The following is a 26,029-nucleotide window of genomic DNA, read 5'->3' on the forward strand; positions in this document are numbered from 1 at the left end:
CCTTAAGGAGCTATCTGCTGTACATCGCCAGACTTGGGTTGTAGTGTTGGTGTCCCCTAATTCTGGAAGCTCTTTGGAATGAGTGTGTACTTAATTGCTTCTCTAAAATGTAGATATCAATTCTTAGACCATTAAATTTATAAGTTTAACATACATATTTATTTGTTCTGTTATCTTAGACAGCCCTGACTGACAGGCCAGGGTCTCACCTTACACCAAAAGGACCACTGAGAAGATATGGGCACAAAAGAAGTTCAAAAGTCAAGAGAGCATGTAGAATGAGGATTTTAGAAGAATTAAAGTCTAAGGTATTTACAGTGGCAGAAAATATTAATCTCTAAACCAAAAAGCATATATCCTCACATGACACTTCTAAAATTAAACCACATGACAACTTAAAAAAAAGGCAGAGGGTTAAAACAGGCAATAAAAAACATATACTCAAAGAATCCTTATCGGAAAAATAAGACATGATACGGGCATGAAATTATCAGACCAGGCATGAGAAGAGCTTTGCATATGTTAAAGGTGTTAATAGAGAAAGAGTAGAGGGCAAAAAAGAACAGAGTGTTAGTAGACTCTAAGGAAGAACTGAAAGGAATCACTTTAGTCAGAGTGAAATCATCAGTTGAATTTAAAAAAAAAAAAAGGTTTCAGTGTCTCATTAGTGGGTTTGACTCAGCCAAAGATAAAACCAAGGACTGACAGATGGACAGAAAATTAAGAAATTGCAAAGCAAAAAATATATATAAATAAATAAAAACAAATATTTTTTATTATTTTTTCTCCATCTTTATTAACTTGGGTATTTCTTATTTACATTTTGATTGTTATTCCCTTTCCCGGTTTCTGGGCCAACATCCCCCTAACCCCTCCCCTCCCTTTCTATATGGGTGTTCCCTTCCCCATCCTTCCCCCATTACCGCCCTTCCACCAACAATCACGTTCACTGGGGGTTCAGTCTTGGCAGGACCAAGGGCTTCCCCTTCCACTGGTGCTCTTACTAGGAATTCATTGCTACCTATGAGGTCAGAGTCCAGGGTCAGTCCATGTATAGTCTTTAGGTAGTGGCTTAGTCCCTGGAAGCTCTGGTTGCTTGGCATTGTTGTACATATGGGGTCTCGAGCCCCTTCAAGCTCTTTCAGTCCTTTCTCCGATTCCTTTCAACGGGGGTCCCATTCTCAGTTCAGTGGTTTGCTGCTGGCATTCGCCTCTGTATTTGCTGTATTCTGGCTGTGTCTCTCAGGAGAGATCTACATCCGGTTCCTGTCGGCCTGCACTTCTTTGCTTCATCCATCTTATCTAGTTTGGTGGCTGTATATGTATGGGCCACATGTGGGGCAGGCTCTGAATGGGCGTTCCTTCAGCCTCTGTTCTAAACTTTGCCTCCCTATTCCCTGCCAAGGGTATTCTTGTTCCCCTTTTAAAGAAAGAGTGAAGTATTTGCATTTTGGTCATCCTTCTTGAGTTTCATGTGTTCTGTGCATCTAGGGTAATTTGAGCATTTGGGCTAATATCCATTTATCAATGAATGCATACCATGTGTATTTTTCTGTGATTGGGTTACCTCACTCAGGATAATATTTTCAAGTTCCATCCATTTGCCTATGAATTTCATAAAGTCATTGTTTTTGATAGCTGAGTAGTATTCCACTGTGTAGATGTACCACATTTTCTGTATCCATTCCTCTGTTGAAGGGCATCTGGGTTCTTTCCAGCTTCTGGCTATTATAAATAAGACGGCTATAAACATAGTGGACTTGATATGATATAAAATACAAATACCTGCAAAAACAAAATGAAGAATGAAGCAGAAGTCATTGCTGTAATGATATTAGCAAGGCGTTCAGATCTGATGGACAACAATATCATAAAGTACAGATTCAGCAAGAGATGTGTCAGGAAAGGTGACATAAAAATACAATGTGCAAGTGCCCATTGACTTCTTCCCAGAAATAATCCAAGCATAGTGACTGAAAGAAAATCACACAGCAGTAGTTGCTCCCTCCATCTTCCCAACAATTGCCATCAAGAATAAAAGGAAAATAGAGATCTCCCCCCGAAACCCCAACAAGAGGACATGGATTGCTGCAGATACAACATACCATAAAGGTATTTTCTTCTTTACATGGGCAAATGAGAAAGTTAGGAAGCCCAGACAACTCCCATACAGAGGAGGATCAAAGAAGGAAAAGATGAAGGCAAGAGAATGCACCCTTCCTTAGAATTGATCTACTTAAGGCAGCCCCATGTTTGTAAATACCTTAGTGTACTTGATGATTTCAGCACCTGAGTGAGATGGACAAAATCCATAGCAGCTGATGGGAGTGAGAACAAAAGCTTCATCAAAAGTGGAATAGAACTGTTTCACTCTTAACTTAATTTGCTTAAAACATTTGGTAATCTCTGGTGTAAGAGCTATAAGTTGAGAATAATTGATGCATTAGGAGAGAAAATGAAATGCCATCTGAAAATTCCTTAAGTTCAGAGACGGCAAAGAAAAAAAGAACACACGCATATGCCAATTATCACTTAAAGTGTGAATACTCTAAATCAATCAATCAATCAGTCAATCATGCTGTATGAATTTCAGAATGCATGAACAGTACAGTCAAGCACAAGTGTTCTTCAGGATCATGCAAGAAGAGAAGGGTAGTACACAGAGATTCGTCCGAGGGACATCAACTATAATGTGACAACAGGAATTTCTTGCATTCTAGTGAATATCTTATAAATAATATTTATATCATAAATTCACTAACCTATTTTAGATTATTCTTTCTAATATTAATTTTCGGGAATATCTAAAAGTTGATTTTAAATAACATTTTTGAAATTTAAATACGATTATATTTTCCCCTTCCCTGTCTTCCCTCCAAACTCTCCCACTCCCTCCCTCTAAACATATGCCCCTTATTTCTTAATTTGTTGTTCAATACTTTCAACTAACTGTATAATGCAAACTGTTCAATGCATATAATGTTTCCTGTGTGCATATGACATCTTGGCTGACCATTAGGTATTGTAGAACCAACCTTTCTGAGAAAGACAACTTTACCTGCTCTCGGTTTTCTTTACTTGTCCATAGTTCTTTGTCTAGAGTTTAGACCTTAGACATTTTAGTCTATAGGTATCATCTTTGTTCAGGTCTGTTTAGGCAGCCATGTTGTTGAGACATTATGGGTGTAGGTCTCCAACAGTTCAGGAGACACAGTCTCACAGCAAACTTATTGTCCTCTCATGGTCCTACTGTATGTGCCTGGTCTTACTGTAGCTTAGTTTCCTCATTGTTATTGCCATGTTTGGTTGATGTCTCTAGGCCTGCCTTTTTTCTGAGGGGAGGAAGAGGGGTGTAGATCTGGGGGAGAGATGAAGTAGTGGGAGAGAGACTGAGGGAAGGGTAGGGAGAGGAAACTGTGGTCAGGATATAATATATAAGAGAATAAAAAAGAAAAAAGTGAAATAGTAAAATATGCAGGTAAATGGATTAAGCTATAAAGGATTATATTAAATGAATCAACTGTGCCTAAAAAGACAAACATCCCATGCTCTTTCCCATACCACATCCTAACTCCATGTATTCATATACAGAGGCTATTACAGACAACCACATCTGGTCAAAATACAGAAAACAAGCAATCTTGTGGTACTGAGACCTCATTCATCAATGTAACAGCTCCTTCAACTAAGGCTCAAGGGTCCTCATGGAAGAGGGCGTGGAAAAATTAGAAACCATTTTTTAAATATTTCTTTTATTCTTGAAAGTATAACACATTTCTTTTTCTATCCAACCCCTCCAAAATACACATTTTTCATTTTTTTTTTAAATTTGTGTCCTCCTTTTTAAATAGTTGTTATTGGGTGCACATTCGTGCATGTGTAAGTGCATTTGTAGGGGTGTGGGTATGAGTATGTAGTATATGCATACATATTCCTAAATAGAACCTACATAGTCTGCATGATGTTACTTGTATGTATGTTTTCTGGGCTGACCATTTGGTGTGCTCTTCTGTGGGGAGAACATTTATCCAGCTCATACTTCCTGAGTTGTCTGTAGTTCTTTGTGTAGGATTGGGGCCTCTTGGGCTTTCCCTGTTCACTTTGTGATGCTTTTTCAGTCTCCTCATTGGGGCCTGTTGGTTTAATTTTGGTCGTATGGCTGAATTTAAAATTTTTTTCATTTCCTTTAGGTTTTCCAACTTAATGGAGCACATATTTTAAAATATTCCCTTCTAACAATATATTCTGTTGTACTTTTATTTTCATTTAGTTTTAGGAAACATTTTTATCTCTTGATTTCTTCATTGACACATTCATAATTCAGCAATGAGTAATTTGATTTGAACGGCATTGTCTATTTACTACAGATTTGTTTGCTGTCTGTTTTAAGTTTTATTATATTGTGGTCACATAAGATACAAGAAATTGTTTTAATCATTTTGAATTTTAAAGATTTATTGTTTATCCCAGGATGTGGTCCATTTTAGAAAAGTTTCCATGTGCTACTAAGAAAGAATATGTAATCTTAGATGTCTGAGGACAATATTCTGTTGAGAATTTTAAAGTCCATTTGATGTATGATGTCAATTAATTATGTTATCTTTTTTTGGTTACTTTTTTCAGATGATATATCAATGAGAGAAAGGAATGTATTGAAATAACCAACTGTTAATAGATTAAGGCTAACTTATGTCTTTAAATCCAGTAGTACGTATTTTATGAAACTGAGTGCCCAGAGTTTGTTTCATATATGTTTAGGATAATATTGCTTTCTTGCTTAACTATTTCCCTAGTTAAAATAAGATTGATTTTAGTTAAAACTCTATTTTGTCAGTTATGGGAATAATGGCCCTTGCCTGCTTACTGATCCCAATTGACTATAATATGTTTCTCCATTCTTTTACTCTAAAGCTGTCCTATCTTTAATGCTAAGGTATCTTTCTGGCATGTGACAAACAGATTTTGTTTCTTTTTTAAAACGTTTTATTGGATATTTTATGTCTTTATATTTCAAATGTTATCCCCTTTCCTGGTTCTCCCTCTCCCATTCCCTCCCTGCTTCTAGGAGGATGTTCCTCTCCCACTCCCCAACACTGGGGAAATGAGCCTACACAAGAACACTGGCTTCTCTTCCCATTGCATGCATTCCCATACATGGTATACACTCACTGATAAGTAGATATTAGCTCAGAATACCCAAGATACAATTCATAGACCATATGAAATTCAAGAAAAAGAAAGACTAAACTATGGCTGCTTCAGTCCTTCTTAGAAAGGGGAACAAAATACTCACAGGAGGAAATACAAGGACAAAGATTGGAGCACAAATTTTGTTTCTTGATGCAGTCTCCTGTATCTTTTTGATAGGCTATTTGAGGACATTGTTACTTAAACTTAATATTGAAGTGAAAATTCTGGTCACTGTATTGTTGACCTTACCTCTTGTTTTGTATTCTAATGATACATTGTGTTTTAATAATTATGGCTTAATGATTCTCTTCAGTCTCTCTGCTATGTTCATTCCTTTCTTCAACTGGAAATACTGCTTCCTGTGGTTTCGTTCATTGAACAAAATAAAAATTAGACTCTTAATATCATGTACATTTTTCTTTCTCTTCAATCATGGTGAAAAGTCTGCTGGTTATTTGAACCTCGGCTGGCAGTCATGGTCTTATACACTTGCAATGGGTTTGCTCCAGGCTCTTCAGCCTTTCAAAGTTTCCACTGAGAAGTCAATCAGTCATTTTTCTGATGGGTTTTCCTTTATGGGGATGATCTTTTTCTGTTATAGTATAATGGATGTTCCCTGTGATTCGTGTGTGTGTGTGTGTGTGTGTGTGTGTGTGTGTGTGTGTGTGTGTGTATGTTTCTTTACTTTGGGAATTTTTCTTCACAGTGATGATCTGGTATATGTAACTACTGGGATCCTCCTTCCTCATCTATGCCTATAATATAACTGGATTTTTTACCATGTCCAACTCTCTATATGTCTCTTTCTTCTGTGTGTGTATGTGTGTGTGTGTGTGTGTGTGTGTCTGTGTGTCTGTGTGTATGTATGTGTATGCAATTTTGTTTCACACCTGTTGCTTGTTAATTCTATATTGCCTACTTTGAATTTTCTAGATAGGTTATTGCATTTTCAATTCTGTCTTCATTGTAGCTTGAGTCTTTTCCTTTGCTGAATTCTATTTGCAAGTCCTCAGTTGTCTTTGTCATTTCCATCAACCTTATGCTTCTGTTTTCTTGGGTATCACACAGGTGTTTCCTCCCCTTATTCTCTTCCTCAGTAAGTTCATTGAGCTCTTTCTTTGTATATTCTTTAAATTACTCAAATAATTTGCTGAGGTTTATGAATGCTCATTTAAATTCTGTGTCCAAGAGTTCATCTAAGGTAGTTCTCATAGTCAAACTTTCTACAGGACTATAGGCTTTTTAGGACAGATACTGGACTATCTTTTTCCAGTGTTTGGATGTTTATGATGAGATGTTGACATCTTCTGTTAGTTCTAAGTCTGATATGGGCAATTCAAGATGGGACAGAAGAGAGCTTGTTAGGGTGACTTATGCCTAGATGTTGGAAATGACTTGGGTAGAATGTAATGACAGGGACAGAGGGGACAGTTGATGTACAGGATAGGCCTCCTGATCCACGGCTGGTGTGTAGAGATGTATCTGGCTAGTTGTAGAATGGGAGAGCTCAGTGTTTGATGAGATAAGTAAGCTGGGTCATGGAGGAAGCTTAGACATTGGCTGTGGCAAAAACTAGATATTGCATGAGAGGGTTCTCTGGTGAGATAAGTAGAGTGACCCTGGAGGAAGATTAGGCATTGACCTTGCCAAAGGCAGAGATAACCAGACTAGGTCTGAACACTGGATGTGTGGCTAAATCCGTCAATAAAAAGTGGAAAATGGAAATGTGATATGTTGCCCTCTGGATTATTATACAGCTCTGTAAAATGAAGTTATAAATTGTCAATTCAACAAAAGGAACAGGGTATTTTCTGTCATTCTGAGTGATTTCACCCAAACTCAGAAAGACAAACATTGAATAATTACTCACTTGAGGATTTTGGCTTTTAATCTTGAGATAGAGGTATTTATTTGGAATTTTTTTTAGACTTGAGAAAATTTGTATGTATCCATGCCAGGGCAGCTATATGGAGGAGGAGCTAGGATGCATGGTACAAAGGGAAATAGGAATATTTGAATAGAAGCATGTACTTCAAAGGTCTTTGAAGTTATGGAAACAGAAAACAATATATATGTAAAAACATGTACAGAGTTTAATTCCCCTTCAACAGAGGGCAATGAAAATCTCTTAGTAGACAAGTTTGTTGTATAAAACTTTCAGTTATAGAAATGGATTACTTCTTTTTGAGCTATTCACCTTGGAAGTCCCTTAGTCTCCCAAACATATAGGCTATTGCCACTACATCAGCTTACCCTCCACAACTCGACACTAATATCTTGTTGCTGAGGACACAATATTCTCAACCTGTAGAAAATGGGGAAACAAGCTGGTGCAGACCTGGAACCTTCATCCATACTGTATTGTTATCCGCAGTGTTAGAAGGTGCTTTGCATTCCTCATTATAAGAAACATTATTATGAATTTTTATCCACCTGTGAACCTTGTGAGGTACAATAATGACTGACCTGGCCAGCCAGGGCCAATGATGCAGCAATGAAACGATTAGTGCAGGAATACTGAGAAACTCTCTGATTGGATTTGAGGCCAATTCTACAAGGTTGTTCATAATTACCTAATCACCTGAGCCAATAACCTGTAGTTAGACAGATTATAGATCTCAGAGAAGAACCCACTATTATTATTCTGCTAAATAATATTAAACTGACATAGTATTAAACTGACTCCCAATGATTTACTGTTGAAACATGAGTGCATCTTTCAACACTCTTCAGAGAACTCTCTTCGTGCAGTAGATGGCAATTATTTCAGAGATACAGAACCAGTTAGTAAGTGGTGAATAAGAGACTTCAGAATGCAAATGGGATTTCTGCCTCTCACTCTCACTCTTCTCCCTAAGGTTTGGGATCATTGTGGAAGAGAGCAAGAGGACAGTAAGAATGAAAGGGGTGGGTAACTATATACAGTGCTTCCTGAACACATCAGGGCAGTTTTGCACATCAACCTACTGTCATGGTGACAACATCCACAAGGTCTACCCCAGCTCAGGATAGACAAAATCACAGCACGGACATGAAGAGTAGTCATAGTCTTAACTCATCTAAGGAGGTGTTGGCAGCTAATGGGTACTAGGAGATGGAGAGTTAGTTTCTAGACTTATGACTTGATTATATAAACACTGAAGAGTATGTTGGTAGCAAGCATTGGACATAATGGGTTTTTAAGAAAAACCTGGGTGGATAGGAAGGCGATGCACCAGCTAGTGTTGATGCACAAGGGAAAAATGGCAACAAAATATATTGCATAACTTTCTCAAAAAATTTAATAAAATAATATCTTAACATATAAGATATAGCTCTTCTAAAATTCAAAAGTTATTTCCAAAATTGAGTTTTCATTATTATAAAATGTTAACAAAATGTTTCATACAGTTACATAGTTGGAAAACGGTGTCTGTAACATTTACTCTGGACAATGATTCATACTGAGTCCCAGATTTTGAAAAGTGTTTGCTACATTTACTATGGACAGGGATTAGTTTACAAACCATTTAAAGAAATTGTATGAACCATTAAGTTTTTAGAAGGAAATTTGAATAAGCAATTATGCCAAACAGAAGCTTTAATACCTAATAAACATATGAAAAACGTTTAAATTTAGATGAGCTGAACAAGGCAAGTTAAGGGAGACTCCATTATACATCCATAGGCTTCGTGATTCAAATTATCAGCAAGTGTTGATGGGAATGGGGGAGCACTCAGCATCTGAAAATGGGGACATAAATGAACACTGTCACTGGAGAGAAGCATTTGCTGCTAAACAACAAATTAAAACTCCACATAACATTGGCTACAAAGGTAAAAGAGACATTTTCTCATTCCACTTTCACTGAGCAAAACACCAACTTTTCAAATGGACATTTGTTTTAAGAAAATAATACATTAAATAATTGTTTTGAAATAAATTGGTGTTTTATTAAATTGTCACTTGATGGTAAAATGCAATAAATTGTTTCATAAAAACATCAACATCATGTGGCTTCTTGGCCCCTTTAAATATATAAATGGGATCTGATTCCCAACAACATGAAAGCCGATTGCTTAAAGAAATGGATATATATATATATATGTATGTATATATATATAATTTACTAGATATTAAATATAACATATGATAAAGACTTTCTCCTACCCTGTGGCCTGTCTCTATGCTCTGATGAGAATTTCATTTCTGGTACAGAAGTTCAAATTTCAGGGATTCTGGTTTGTTGAATACTAAAACTATTTCCTAGGCAATTGGAGTCTTTGCCTTTCATAAAGTCCTTTGACTATACTTCTAACTTGAAGTATTCTCCCTATATTGCTCTCAGCAGTTTTGGCATTTCAAGTTTTAAATGAAGGTTGGTGATACGTTTTTAATTGATTTCATGCAGAATAAGCAATGTGAATCTAATCTGATTCTGTGCTATTCAGTTTTTCTAGCATCGTTTACTGAAAAGAAATTACCACATACATTGTTTTGCTTGTTGGTCTTCTCTTTACTTTTGCTTGTTTGGAGAGAGAAAGAGATGATATGAGAGAGAGAAAGAGAGAGAAAGAGAGAGAGAGAGAGAGAGGGAGAGAGAGAGAGAGAGAGAGAGAGAGAGAGAGAGAGAGAGAGAGAGAGAGAGAAGAATCTTGGATGAGCAAATGGAGGAGACACATAATCTCCTACTGTATGTTGTGTATATATATTGAATAAGATGTTTTAATTAAAAATACTACATACATACAACCATGTAAAGAATGGGGATCAAAACACTAACAGAAAAGCAATCAAACAGTCTTAATATGCAGCTAGAGGATACAGGTCATTCTGAATGATGTCCAGAGAGATTACATTTTAAAAATAATTTCCGTTATTATTGCTTTCACACCTTGACCACAGTTTCCCCTCCCTTATCTTCACTCACTTCCTCCCCTCTGACCTCTCCCTCATCCACTCCTTTTTTCTCTTTAGAAATGAATAGGCCTCTCACAAATATTAACCAACATGTCATACCAATTTAGTCTTAGAAGACTAGGTACCCCCCTTTGTATTAAGGCTGGATTGTCAACCCAGTACAAGGAAAGGTGTCCCAAAAGCTGGTAGAAGAGTCAGAAAGTCCCTGCTCACACAATTAAGAGTCCCACGAGAAGAACAAACTCTACAACTGTAGCATATATTCAGAGGTCATAGATAAGTCTCATAAAGGCTATCTGTGTTTTGGTTCTGTCTCTGTGAGTCCCTATGAGCCCATGTTAGTTGATTCTGTGTATTTTCCTGTAGTGCCCTTGGCCCTTCTCGGCACTATAATCCTTCCTCCCCATCTTCCAAACGTTCCTGAGCCAGAGCTGCCTGATGTTCGGCTGTGGGTCTCTGCATGTGTTCCCATCAGCTGCTGGATGAGGCCTGAACTTCCTATCTCCTGTAACCAGGAAAAACTTACAATTGAAACGTTAGAATACAACTAGGAAACAAAATATTTGACCTATAATTGGTTCTGCCTACAAGACATGCTGAAGTTAAAGTGGTGCAGAGAGAGACCCCAATTCTGATGCTGCCTGGAGCTCCAGGACCCAGAGATTGAACACAGAGACCTAGGATAGAAAGAGTACTGGACAAAAAAAAAAGTCAGTGAAGTGATTTTTAACGATATTCTTCTATACTCACAGATTGGTTCCTACATCAATTGTCATCAGAGAAATGAAAATTTTAAAGAAATTTCACCTTCAGAATCTAAAGAATGGACACCCTAATCAAATAGTGAATTAGCCATTAAGAGAAAGAAAAATTGGTAAAATCTAGAAAGGGGGAAGAAAAGACAAAAGCATAGGCAATACACAACACCTAAGACCTGAAACTAAATGAGAAAAACTGGAGGTTTTCTGCTTTACAAATAAATTACTTCCCATATTGATGAAAGGCATCAACTTAAAGAATGTATGGGAAACACATAAAAATAAAAAAAAAACTAATGAAGGATAGAAGTTTTAAAAGTTACTAGCCCTAGTGTGCTTAAAAATTTATTAAGGAATAATTCTAAAGGAACTAAAAAATGAGATATATGTTTAAAAGAAAAATAAAACTGGAAATTGCATTACTTATAGAAATAACAAAACCCAGAACATAACGAGAAATAGTAATTAAGGCTTAAATATTAACAACAAATATTATACTTATATTCCCAAGATAAGTAAATCATTTTTCACTAATGAAAATGAAAGAAAAATTTTAAGGTTAAAGGGGAATGACTTGGGAGACTGAGTCATTGGTAGCACTATAGTAATGGATTAAACCACTAAAAAGGAAGCAAATATATTTGCTAATTGAACTTAGAACCCCACACACAAGCAGACTACATACAATGAAGTAATAATTTGTAGCTATAGGGATGCCTTAGTGGTTCAGAACACACAACACTCTCACAGAGGGTCAAGGTTGTGTTCCCAACACTAACACTGGAGATCCACAGTTGCCAGCTCCGGGAAGACCCCATATCCCTGGTCTCCATGGACATTGAACTCACACTCAGATACCTTCATGAAACCTCATGCAAATACACCTCTAAAACAATATTACTCTTTGAAAAAATAATTAGTAAATCACTTGGGGGTACTTTTATATAATGGAAATGATTTTCAAATATGTATATTTATAATTGAAATAAATGATGAAATTCATCTATTTTATTAGTGTTTAAAACAATACTTAAGGCAGGAGCAAGATTATGATGTCGAAATTGACATCAGTTTATGGAGAAAATGAAAATGAGCCTTGAAGGAAATATAAAACAAATGCAGATTTAAAGCAGCATTAACGTAAGCTCCATTTTTCCTAAAATAATCATGGTCTAACTTTACTATTGCTTGTGCATTGAAAAATTAGTATTCAGCTGGCCTTTAAAAGTTGGCTTAACTGTTTTGCATGATGTTACAACAACACAGCAGTGTCATCCCCATCATACAGCAGAAACCCTTGATACAGGTGTTTAAGAACCTGGTCCACCATAATAGAATACGCAAGCCTGGCTGAGTAGGTGTTTCCTAGGCTTTCCCCACCAATAACCCAACCATGCTATCGCTTTGCACAGGAATGAGTAGTTGCAGCCACATAAAATTCATTTGCTATATACATAGCTGAGTTAAACTTCATTTGCTTGTCTGTATTTCCAAAATGCCATAGAGAAAACAGCATTGAAAGCTATGGGACATTAAATGCTGAACTGCTCTGACATGACAGTTCTATGATTAAGAAAAATAACACACGTATCCAAGACTCAGGTTTTCTTTTTAAATGGAAAGTGTTAGGCTCAGTAAAAACTTTCATATTGATTTTTCTTTGGGGAACACACAAAAATAGTACCTGTGATAAAGGAGAAAACAATTTTCCCATCAAATTAAAGGGGACTAGATTAAACTACTTAAATTGATTGTATACTTATTTTATTCTAGTGAAGTATTAACTGCCAGGAAATGTGAAAAAAGAATGTTTCAGTATTTTACAGGCTAACCCTACTGTGAGCTTTTGTTTAATGGAGATGAATTAAAATCAGAGTGAAATTTACAGCTGACATTTCTAAATCAAAGAACATTCCCACTATTGTACATTCGATTACAGATTAAATTGTGTCAAGTTAATTACATAGATTCTGGGCCGGAGAAGCATTTGATTAGACTTGCCAATTTTGAAATATTTTTGGTCTAAAGGTTCAGCCTGAATTGGTGAATTTAGTATTTTTATCTACATTCTGCATCTACAGTGAGGACTCATACCCATAAAATATTTTAATAGTGGATAACACACTTTAAGATTCATTTGCTGAAGATTTTGATGAAATTAGTTTAAGTAAATGAATGAGTGACAAGCCACACATCCAAAGGTGCTTGGTAAAGAGCATGGCTTGGTAAAGAGTGTGACCTGATAAGGGTGTGACTTGATAAGGGTGTGACCTGGTAAAGAGTGTGGCTTGGTAAAGAGTGTGATCTGGTAAAAGGTATGGCTTGGTTGTGGTGTTAGAATGGCAGCTCATCTCGAAAGATCACACCAGGCCAGTACAGTTCCACAGGAGAGGTTTATTGTTAGGGAAAGGACAAAGGGGGCAATGAAAAAGAAGTAAAGAGGAGGAAGGTCAGAGGACTCCGTCTTTTATGTGGACTGTGACAGAACCACACATGCGGCCTGCAGGTAAAGGTGGGCAGGTAGACCAGGTGAACGTTGGGAATGTATGGCAATTGTTATAGCAAGAGATGCACTGGGCCTTTCCTAATCACCTAGGGGTGATGGCACCATCATCCCTGGATTCAGAGGTGACCTGTGACCTGACCGTGAAGCCCTGGTAAAACATGTGCCTGGGAAAGAGTGTTCCTGGGAAAGAGTGTTCCTGGGAAAGATTGTGCCTGGTAAGGGTGTGAGCTGGTAAGGGTGTGAGCTGGTAAGGGTGTGAGCTGATAAGAATGTGAGCTGGTAAGGGTGTGAGCTGGCAAAGAGTCTGACATTCATGTTATGGTTTTCAGAATTTGACTGACATTTCTACACATTGTGATGCAAAGAAAGGTCAGCCATGCTTCCCCCAAACCCATGTGACAGTAGCAAGAGTCAGCCAAGCTTCCCCCAAATGCATATCCTGTTGTTCTCTTATTCTAATCATCTAATCTATTATATTTCTCAGACTGGTGTATCTTAAGGTGATACTTTAAATATCCTTAGAGAATATGTAATGGACCTAACACATCAAAAATAAAACAGAAAAGCAATAAATAAACAATACACCAGTGAAATGAAACTGATGAGACTTAAATTGTATCTTTGACAAAAATACAATAGCCTTTGCCTTTCCTCAACTTAGCAAAATATAATAATTGAATATTACACAGGAACACACAGTTCAGTTCTTAAACACATACATTATATCCATGTATACCACAGTTACTTTTTATCTAAATTATTATATACAATATTTCTATTTTGATATAATACACTATTGATATAAAATACAAATAATTTAGTTACATAATTTAAAGATTATAGTTCTATTGTTTTGAATTGATTCCAAAGAATTGTATAACTGTCAGTCATCTTCTAGGTTAAATCACCATACACAGAATGTCTAGTATTTACTTCCTACATGCCTTTGGTTTGCTCCTCACAATGGAAATACCAGGGAATCTGACATGATTTAACTTTTAAAGAAACTTGGCTAACTCCTGGGCATGAATAAAGGAAAGGTTCTCTGCATGTCCCTGCCAAACTTACTATTTTCTTTCTGATCATACAGAAAGAAATGCATGACTATGGGAAATGAAATCTGATTCTGGATTTTATTTGGAAGATTCTCATGGCTAGTGATACTAATACAGATATTTTCCACATGATTATGTAAAGAAACATCTATTTGCATTTTTGATGACATTATATCTGTTTTTGTTATGTCATTGATAATTTTGATTCTGTGTGGTGGTTTGAATGAAAATGGCCCCCCATAGGCAAATAGGAAGTAGCACTATTAGGAGGTGACATTGTTGGAGTAGGTGTAATCTTTTTGGAGGAAGTGTGCCACTGGATACAGGTTGTGAGGTTTCAAGGCTCAATCCCGACTCCGTGTCATTCTTTCTTGCTGCTCCAGATGTAAAACACTAAAGCTTCTCCTCCAGCACATTGTCTTCCTGCACAGCACCACGCTTCTATCCATGATGATAATGGACTAATCCTCTGAAGGATAACGCAGCCCAATTTAACTGCTTTCCTTAATAAGAGTTGCTATGGTCATGGTACCTCTTCACAGCAGTAGAAACCCTAACACATCCTAGGTAAAATACTTTGAGAGATATGTGCTTTTAAATTTATCCTTTTAGTTGATGAACTAAATTTAGACTTTCACAATGGTTTTCATGAAACATACGCCTTTCATTTTATATTGTACTTTCCTCTTCTTTCTTTTGTTATTTCTACATTGGCTATTGATCCAAATTCGCTTTGAGATCAAGGCGGCTACAATTTACATTGAGATTCTCCATAAACAGTTCTGACTTTTGTTTGTTGGCAGTAATATCACTGTTCTCTGACATTTTGTATTTTGTATAAAATCCCCCTCTGTTGTGGATTAATATGAGAATCTTGGGCCGCTACAGTGAACCCCTGACACTATTTCATCAGCATGAGATTTGGTGCAAACAAACACTGCAGATACAATTAGTTAATAGGTTTGAAGTCATTGTAGAGAAATAAAAACTATATTTGAGAACAGAGATGCAATGCATAAATATTATGTAACAGTAATGAAACCACAGAATTGCAGCTGTAGACAAAGGCACTCCAAGCTCCATGCCATCACCGGAGGCTCTGGAGAGACAAAAAGGAAATGAACTCATTCTGAGAGGATGCACTGATGGGCTGGCATCATGGATTGCTCTTTCTGTCTTTTTCTGGAATTGCCCAAGGATACACTTCTACCTCCTCCATTGTGTGCTTTGTTGTTTATTTTCTTCAAAGAAGAGGTTTCTCGGATATGATCACAGAACTATGATCCAGGTAAAGGAATTAGGTTTATTGTAGTAGTATGGTGTAAAGTATATAGATTTTTCAATATGTAATGGAGACCATGGTACCCCAGTACAGCATTGGTGTGGCAAATGACCTAAAATGTGGAAATTACTGTAGAGGAGGACAACAGGTAGTTGTTGAGTGAATTTTTAAATGCTTGGTACCAAAAAGCCTTAAAGGGGGCATTTGTAGAAATGCAAATATGAGAGGTGGCTCTGCTCATGCCTCAGAAAGCAATAAGGAAGTAGAAACCTTCCAGCTCTGCCAACCAGGAAGACAAGTGTGGGCAAAGGTTCTAAGGGAAGCACAAAATGATGCAGTCATGCTACAAGAAATGAGAGAAATCAGGACTGTAGATGATACATACGAACTGAGCTGGGGTCCAGAAAGGCAGATCTATGTAGTTATGAGCCTAGATGAATAGCACAGAGAATTCCCCAGCACAGCATGGGCTGTTGACGCCTGCTGCCTCATGTAAGAGCTGAAAGGAGAGTGGGGGTGGGGTGCGGGAAATGCTGGAAAGTTCACAAAAATCTAAGCAGCCTATAAGCACACAGGTCTTCAGTGGCATTTAGCCATCAGCAATAGCTTTCTGTGTATAAATCTTTCATGTTTAGATAAATTTGTGGTTCTGTATTTTATTAATTTTTGTCTCTAAGAATGTAATTTTCATACTTCCGTTTTCTGGCTGTAAAATTGCTGTACTGTAGAATTATGAATTTGCCTTGCTGATTATCAATGTATTTTTAAGTTCATAGAATATCTAAACAGAAATTACATATATTTATGATAATACCCTTGCTCCCACCCCAGCATCTCACCTCCCAGTATCACCATCCTCAACAGCATTCTCCTTGTAATCATTAGCACCAGCCATCAGCATCCCTACCACAGTCGTACTTTGGCTACAATGAGTAAACCAAATTTGATGTTAACTACCACACTTGAAATTTACTTTTGAGCCCAGGGTCAGTCCAGGTATATAATCTTTGGATAGTGGCTTAGTCCCTGGAAGCGCTGGTTGGTTAGCATTGTTGTTCCTATGGGGTCTCAAGCCCCTTCAAGCTCTTTCAGTCCTTTCTCTGATCCCTTCAACAGGGGTCCCGTTCTCAGTTCAGTGGTTTGCTGCTGGCATTCGCCTATGTATTTGCTATATTCTTGCTGTGTCTCTCAGGAGAGATCTACATCCGGTTCCTGTCAGCCTGCACTTCTTTGCTTCAATGAATATCCTAGTAAGGGCACCAGTAGAAGGGGAAGCCCTTGGCCCTGCCAAGGCTGAACCCCCAGTGAACATGATTGTTGGGGGGAGGGCAGTATTGGGGGCAGGATGGGGAGGGGAACACCCTTATCGAAGGGGAGGGGGAAGGGTTAGGAAGATGTTGGCCCGGAAACCGTGAAAGGGAATAACAATTGAAATGTAAATAAGAAATACCCAAGTTAATAAAGATGGAGAAAAAAAAAGAAATTTACTTTTGAATGTTGAGCTTATTCCCATATGATACGCTGATGTCACTCATTCAGTTAGGCTTTTATAATCTGATGGTATTTTAAAAGATTTTTTTAAACATATGAATTTAAATATTCACTATGATGTTTAATCTTGGCTGTTAACTTGACTATATTTGGAATTAGCCAAACACCAAGAAGCTGTATACATCTATACAGGATGTTCTTGATGAGCTCACTTGAGGTGTGAAGATCCAGGCTGAATGTGGGCCACGTCTTCTGGTGGCGGAGCACAATAAAAGACACGAAGGAAGGAAGCATTTGCTTTTTGCCTGCTTGCTCGCACTCTCAGCAAGTGCATCCATGCTGCTGAGAATTCCCAACATTCCTTCCCTGGCATTAGAGCTTAATTCTTCAGGATTTCAAGGCCAAATGAAGACCAGCAGCTCTTCAGGACACAAGGGCCAGCTTGGAACTGCTTATGTATTGAGTTTTATACACTGACCTAGATCCTTGGTCTTTCCATTGGTAGACGGCCATTGTTGCATTCCCTCGACCAAAACCCGCAAACCACTCTAATAAATCACACACACACACACACACACACACACACACACACACACACACACACACACACACACATGCATGCATGCACCCACGCTTGCACGCACGCACACACACACACACACACGCACGCACACACACACACACACACACACACACACACACACACACAAGCATGCAAACACTCAAGCGTATGTACACACACACGTTTTCTGTTCTTCCAGAGAACCCTAAGACCATCTACAGAAAACAACGATCTAAAGTTTTGCTTCACTTCTGTCCTTTCCTGTCTTAATCACATTAACTTTCCACGGATGGATCTCCTGAAGAAAGACAGGTCCTTTTGTTCGTCATTATCTCACAAAAAAACCAAAACAAAACAAAAAAAAAAAAACCGTCGTGGGTCACATGTTTTGTACAGTGTGTGACTCTGGCTTTTCTGGTTGTTCTTCAATAAGCAGAAGAAATGTCCTTGTATACTCAATTTAATCAATAGGTACTGTTGGAATTTACCTAATGATTTTGGAAAAATACCAAGATAAATGTGCGATTATCTGTAATTAATATTAAATTTTCGCTGTGTGGTGTTATTTTGTGATATAAAAAACAGTTTTCCATTTCTATAATTAACTATCTGTTTTATGTTAGCTTTCCATGTGATATGAAAGTTTTGTTTATACATTTTGAATAAAGTGATAATCTTCTAACCTTGTGATGTATTTTACTTGACATAAACTTAATGAAGATTCATAGAATCATACTGTCTTTATCACACCTCTGCTTTTCTAAATTTGGAAATACACTAGATTTTTCACAGCATTCACTGACAACATATGGTCATACTTCTATTTCTGGGAATTCAAAAATAATGGATGATTTAATTACTGTAACTGTAGTCACATTTTCTATTTTCTTATTCTAGTCTCCATGTTCATTGGTGGCGATCTGAAATGTGGTAATAGTTCTCTGCATTACATAATTTGTTGACATTTATTTTTCAAAATTTGATTAATTTTTCTGGAAGATACACAATAATATTCCCTCCTTACTTTTAAATGTTAATAGTTTAGATTTTCGATTTTATGAAACATTCTATCTGAAGGGACAATTTTCATGCCGTTTCACATACTCAGTTCTTAAACTATATTTATGAGAAGCTTAAATCAATGTATTTGTTAAAAATTATTTTGGCAGATTTTTTATTTGAGGAGCATGAAGTGTCCTTTCCCTTATCATTTCTTTAATTTTTGTTTGAAGATCATTTTGTTAGATATTTGTATAGCTACACCAGTTTTCTTTCTTGGGTCCATTTTCTTGGAAAATAATTTCCCAACCATTTACTCTGAGGTAATCTGTCTATCTTTGATGTTAAGATGTTCTTCTTATATGTATGGGTTCCGTTTTTGTGTATGTTCTGTTAGTCTGTGTCTTTTTATTGGGAAATTGAATCCATTAATAAAAGACATCAAAGACTAATGACTGTTAATTCCTATTATTTCATTGTTTCTATTGTTGTTGTAGTAGTTGTAGTGTGTGCATGTGTGTGTATGTGTGTGTTCATGTGTGTGTGCATGTGTGTGTGCACATGCTTTGTTTCTTTTTTTTGCTGGTGTGGAATTATTCATTTCCTGTGTTCATATAGGTGAAATTATTCCTAATGACATTCTGCCATACTCGTAGATTGGAGGCTAGCAAAACTGTCATCAGAGAGACTTCATCCAGCAACTTATAGAAGCAGATGCATAGACCCACAGCAAAACATTAGTGAAAGTTTGGGGAATCTTGCAGAATAGGATTGTAGGAGTCAGTGGGCTCAAGGACACCACAAGAACAAAAACTCCGTAAATCAAGTAACCAGATCTCATAGAGTCTGACAGAGACTGAAGCAAAAATCAAGGAGCCTTTATGCATCTGACCTTGATCCTCTTTCGTTATGGTTGTATATCTTGCTGTTCTCGTGATACATTTAACAGTGGAAGCAGGGGCTGTCTGTGATCATTTTGCCTGTTCATTACCTTCTACTGGGTTGCCTCATCCAGCCCTGATATGAGGTATGTGCCTAGTCTTACTGTAAGTTGTTCTGCCAAATTTGATGGATACACCCAGGAAGCCTGCTCTTTTCTGAAGGAAAATAGGGAAGGAGAGAATCTGGAGGAAAGGAGAGATGGGGAGAGGAAGGAGGGGAAAATTCCAGTTGGGTGTAATATATGAGAGAGTAATAAGTAGGTAAATAGGTATGTAAGTAAATAAATAATCATTCCTGTTATTTTGATGTTTTGCTACTTTGCTCCTTTACTTATTTATAAAAATTTCCCTTATCGGTTCTCTCAGTTCTTGTTTGAATTTTGCTATTGGTCATTTTCTTGGGATATTATAGTGTTTTTGCAATATTTAAAACAGAGGATTAAATCTTGAAGCCTTGTTTATTGTTGATGGTGGGGCTCACGTTTCCCTCTCCTGAGGAAAAGCATATTTGCCTTTCAGTTACATATGGGGCCTTGCTGCATTGTAGGTTAACTTAAGGCTTCCCTACCCTGGCTAGGGAATTCTGGGTAGAAATCTCCTAAGTGTTCTATTTGCTATCGAGATTATGGTAGCCATCATTTTTATTTTCAGATTCTTTGATGGTGTCAGCTCTCGTTTGTGTCATTTGAATTTCCATGTGCAGTGCCTGTGAGAATTCACAGCCAGGATGCAGTATTACTGACCTTCATGAATAGCACGTGTCCAGCTAAGCATCACAGGGGTTTCAGGGGAAGGGAGCAAAGGAGTACAGAATCAGCAATCCCGGCCAAAGCTACTTTACCTTTGGCTCTTCTGTTTTATTTAACTCTTTGCTATTCCTAGGCCCAAAGACACTGGCTTCAGGGAATTACGAAAAAAGTCTTAATTGTTAGGGCTCTTTTCTGTCTGGCTCAAAGATCACTTGCTAGCAAAGCCAAAGGTTTGTAGTTCTTTAACCAGAGAAAAAGAAAAGAAAGAAACAAGGAAACAGGAAAAAAGAGAAAATTCAGGCAAACAGAACAAACCATTCACTCTGGATGAAGTTGAAGAGAGCTACACCGTCCTTTAATTTTTGTTTTCAATATTTACAGTTTCTCTAAACCAAATTACCTCATACAACCACCAGGTAGAACCGTTTCAACAGGAAAATCAATTACGTGATTTTATAAAAGTTTTGCATTTCAATAAGTTCATAGTAAGTTTAAAGCAATAATTCATGTCATAGATCTGTAAGACTTAAGGAAACAAAGCACAATTGGTTGTATGTCTTTCCATTAATACTAGAATCCCACTAAACATTCATTATCTGTTACTACCATCAGGATTTCATGATGAGCTTAAAGCAATAATTTTTTTCAAAGGAATTTTTATTGGATATTTTGTAATTTACATTTCAAATGTTATCCCCTTTCCTGGTTTCCCATCCATAAACCCCTTATCCTTTTCCCTCTTCCCCTGCTTCTATGAGGGTGTTCCCCCTACCTGACCACCCCTCCCTCCTGCCTCCCTGCCCTGACATTCCTCTGCACTGGGGGGTCCAGCCTTGGCAGGACAAAGGGTTTCTTCTCTCATTGGTGCCCAAATAGGCCATCCATGCAGTTGGAGCCATGGGTCTGTCCAAGTGTAGACTTTGGGTAGTGGTTTAGTCCCTGGGAGCTCTATTTGGTTGGTATTGTTGCTCTTAAGAGGTTGCAAGCCCCTTCAGCTCCTTCAATCATTTCTCTAAATCCTCCAACAGGGACCCCATTCTCAGTTCAATGGTTTGCTGCTAGCATTCGCCTCTGTATTTGACATGCTTTGACTGAGCCTTGCAGGAGACAGCTATATCAGGGTCCTGTCAGCATGCACTGCTTGGCTTCATCAATATTATCTAGTTTTGGTAGCTGTATGTGTATGGGCTGTATCCCCAGGTGAGGCAGTCTCTGGATGGCCTTTCCTTCAGTCTTTGTGCCAAACTTTGTCTCCATATTTCCTTCTATTAATATTTTTGCCCCCCTCTTCTAAGAAGGACTACTGAAGCACCTAAATTTGCTGTCCTTCTTGAGCTTCTTGTGGCCTGTGAATTTTATCTTCAGTAATTCGAGCTTTTGAACTAATATCAATTTATCAGTGGGAGGGCTTTTTTTTTGGTGATTGGGTTACCTCACTCAGGATGGTATTTCCTAGGTCCATGCATTTGCCTATGAATTTCATGAAGTCATTGTTTTTAATAGCTGAGTAGTACTCCGTTGTATAAGTGTATCACATTTTCTGTATCCATTCCTCTGTTGAAGGGCATCTGGGTTCTTTCCAGCTTCTGGCTATTATAAATAAGGCTCCTCTGAACATAGTGGAGCATGTCTACTTGTTATACATTGGAGCATCTTTTGGATATATGCCCAGAGTGGTATAGCTGAGTCCTTAGGTAGTATTATGTCCAATTTTCTGAAGAACCTCCAGACTGATTTCCAGAGTGGTTGTACCAGTCTGCAATCCCACCAACAATGGAGGAGTGTTGCTCTTTCTCCACATCCTTGCCAGCATCTGTTGTCACCTGAGTTTTTGATCTTAGCCATTCTGACTGGTGTGAGGTGGAATCTCAGGGTTGTTTTGATTTGTATTTCCCTGATGACTAAGGATGTTGAACATTTCTTTAGGTACGTCTCAGCCATTCAATATTCCTCAGTTGAGAATTCTTTGTTTAGCTCTGTACCCCATTTTTAATAGGGTTATTTGGCTCTCCAGAGTCTAACTTCTTGAGTTCTTTGTATAAATTAGATATTAGCCCTCTATCGGATGTAGGATTGGTAAAGATCTTTTCCCAATCTGTTGGTTGCTGTTTTGACCTAATGATAGTGTTCCAATTTTACGTAGTCCCTTCGTCCATTCTTGATCTTAGAGCATAAGTTATTGGTGTTCTGTTCAGGAAATTTTCCCCAGTGCCCATGTGTTCAACGTTCTTCCCACTTTTTCTTCTATTAATTTGAGTGTATCTGGTTTTATGTGGAAGTCGTTGATCCACTTGGACTTGAGCTTCTTACCAGGCAATAAGAATGGTTCTATTTGCATTCTTCTACATGCTGACCACCAGTTGAACCAGCACCATTTGTTGAAATTGCTATCTTTTTTCCCACTAGATGCCTTTAACTTTTTGTCAAAGATCAATTGACCATAAGTGCGTGGGTTCATTTCTGGGTCTTCAATTCTATTTCACTGATCTACCTGTCTGTTTCTGTACCAATACCATACAGTTTTTATCACTATTGCTTGGTAATACAGCTTGAGTTCAGGGATGGTAAATCCTCCAGAAGTTATTTTATTGTTGAGGATAGCTTTTGCTATCCTGGGTTTTTTTGTTATTCCAAAGGAACTTGCAAGTTTCCATGTTTTTTTTTGTCAAGAGACAATCATTTGCTTTGTGTTTTATTAGATTTTTTAAAAATTTTTATAGATAAACTAATCAATATTTTATTTTCTCTCCTTGCAAGTACAATAAACTCTCCATTTCTAGTTAATGACCTTTAGTTATCAGATAATGTTCCCACACTTAACCTAGAAGGGATGTTTTCCATATTGTAAATTTGTCCCAAGCTTACTTTCTTTTCCTAGTGCAATTAGCTCATGATACATGAAGGTTTATAGAGCTCTGATTTTATTCTATAGAGGACTTCAAATTACTTGTATACATTTAGAAATTCTATAAAAATATCATTATGAGGAATTATGAAATCATCAATTTCTCTACACAACATTATTACATAAAAGTTCATCTTCATGTTGATCTGCAGAAAATTTGCCCAGTAAGGTGGGCTAATGCCCCTCAATCATTAGACTCTGTAATAATGATAGAAAAAGCTTATTAACCTCAAGAAGCAGCCCTGGATGAAGGTTCTAAGGACCTTAAATTCTTAAAACTCAGACATTATAGCACATGCAAAAGAGTGGACCATCTCCTGAAAATTCACTTGCATGCCTTAACCTTTAGTAGATGGTTTCTAATAATAAACATTCCTAATCATCTCTAGAAAGATTTTTATTGGTAATCCATTTGACCTGATATTAGTGTATCAATATTGTATCCATAGTTCACTTTTATCAATGTTTCAGTTTATTACATTGCTTCTCCCTTTTTGTGTTCACTTTACTTCAATTTTTATGCCTTATCCATGAAAGAACTGGTTTTCTTTAATTTTTATATCTAATTCATACAAAGAATTCTCATTTTGCTCTGTCATCTCTTTGAATATAAACTTTATACTATTGACTCACACTATCCCTGATGAAATCTTAGCTCTTAATCTTAATGAGCCTCTCTTTTACTTGACAAATATCTTATTTTCTATAACTCCTAAGATGTTTCCTTTTTTATTATCATTTATAATCTTGCTATGATAGTTCTGAGTATGAATCTCTTTGAATCCATCTTTGTGTTTTCTTATTCGTTCAACTTCTAGGAAATTTATCAAATTTCTGAAGTTTGGGTCATGACTTCTTCTGAATTTGTAAACTGTTTCTTCTTCCTTATCTGGTGTTCTTTTTGCACATGTGCCATTGCTTTAAATGATGTCTTAATTTTGAATCCTTACTGAATTATCTTAATTTTATTTTCTCTCTGTGACAGGGAAGGGACCTACAAAGAAATCTTAAATGAGGACATGAAAACTGATGGAAAAACTATCAAAACAGAGCACTCTGCATCATGCTCATAGAAATACTTAACATATGATATATAAAATATATGATCTCAGGAAAAGAAGAAGGAAAGTAAAGGGAGAGGAGGCAGTGAGCTACTAGGGTGCTTCACTGCAAATGCTAAGCAACTATATCTCATGTAAGGCATCGTTCATAAACTGAATTCATTATAGCTTTTGGAAAACTAATAGTTTGTAATAAAGCTTTCTATAATTCTCATGTAAATATTCGCCAGGAATGCATACAGATGTTTGTGAGTCCACTAAGAGATAAAAGGTGCAGCCAAATGAAAGACAAATGGAAAAAACTACACACATGTTGACTTAGCAAATGAATTTTGCTGTGCTTATACAATTTTTAAAATAATTAAGGATAAAAGAACAAACTGTTGATACACAAAATTGAACAGAATTTACTAATGACATTAATAAGTACATGTTTAAAAAATGACACAGACTCTGTGAGTTGGTTTAGTAGTTGGAAGTCAAGACTCATGAACTGAGTTCACTCCTCAGGTCATAAACGGAAGCAGAAGAGGACAAACTTTCAGAAGTTGTCCAATGACAACCATACTTAAATTGTAGTATAGGCACATGCATAGACACACAGACACACAGACACACAGACACAGACACACACTCACTCACACACACATCACCTCCAAAATAAGCATAATTTAAAAAACTCAAGAGTTTCTTTGACTCTGGCGATAAAATTATATAACTTTTGTGTTATGTGGGGAACATAACAGAATTCTAAAAAGTGAAGTCTTCCAAGAGACAACCCAGAAATCTCCTACGGGAAAAGACCTTTTCTAGTCCTAGAAGCAGAGAGCAACTGTCTTTTCTTATGCCTATGAAGGGAGTTGTGGATATAAATGTATGATCCTCACATGTAAAGTAACCCTGGCTGACAGCCTGTGAGCAGGACATTCCTACAGTGCTACAATCACCAGAGAGAACCCTAGCCTCAAGTGACACTACAGCATGAAGCCAGTCTAATAGCCTAGTGTATTACTTGAGCCTCCATGTAAGAGATGGTAAACTTGCATTGTCTGATGCAAATAAATGCATGGTAAGTCTGTACACAGAAATCAAACACTACAATGGAAAAGGAAACTAAAGTTTTTCTGTGTCAGAAGGGACATGTCTGAGCGGAGAGCCTCCTCAGCCTCTAGAATGCTTTGACATCTTATTCTGTAATTTTTGGCAAACTGTAAATGACACTGGATGTCAGGAAACTCTTGTAACCAGACACTGTTATATACTGGTATGACGATGACGCTGCACTTAAATATATAACTTACATAGTGCAGAGAATTGCATACATATACATAAACCCTCAGTGCAGAATGCCCTACCTTAGGGTAAAATATATATTTGATAATTCTGTATATTTTGTTTTAATGTAGTCAGAGTGGGACTACATTTTTGGACCATTTTCTATAACATTTCCTGTCCGGTCATAACTTCCTTTTTGTTTATTTAATTATTTAATGTTATATTTATTGATGTCTTAACTTGTATTTTACTTTCTTCCAAATATTAAAGAAAAAGAAAAAATCGGTAAAGAAATCGAGTCAATGTGTAAATAAAACATTAACATCATATTGCTTTAGAATGCAGGGTACATAGT

The sequence above is a fragment of the Rattus rattus genome, chromosome 3 (genome assembly GCF_011064425.1).
Source record: "Rattus rattus isolate New Zealand chromosome 3, Rrattus_CSIRO_v1, whole genome shotgun sequence".
In the NCBI taxonomy this organism is placed as follows: Eukaryota; Metazoa; Chordata; class Mammalia; order Rodentia; family Muridae; genus Rattus; species Rattus rattus.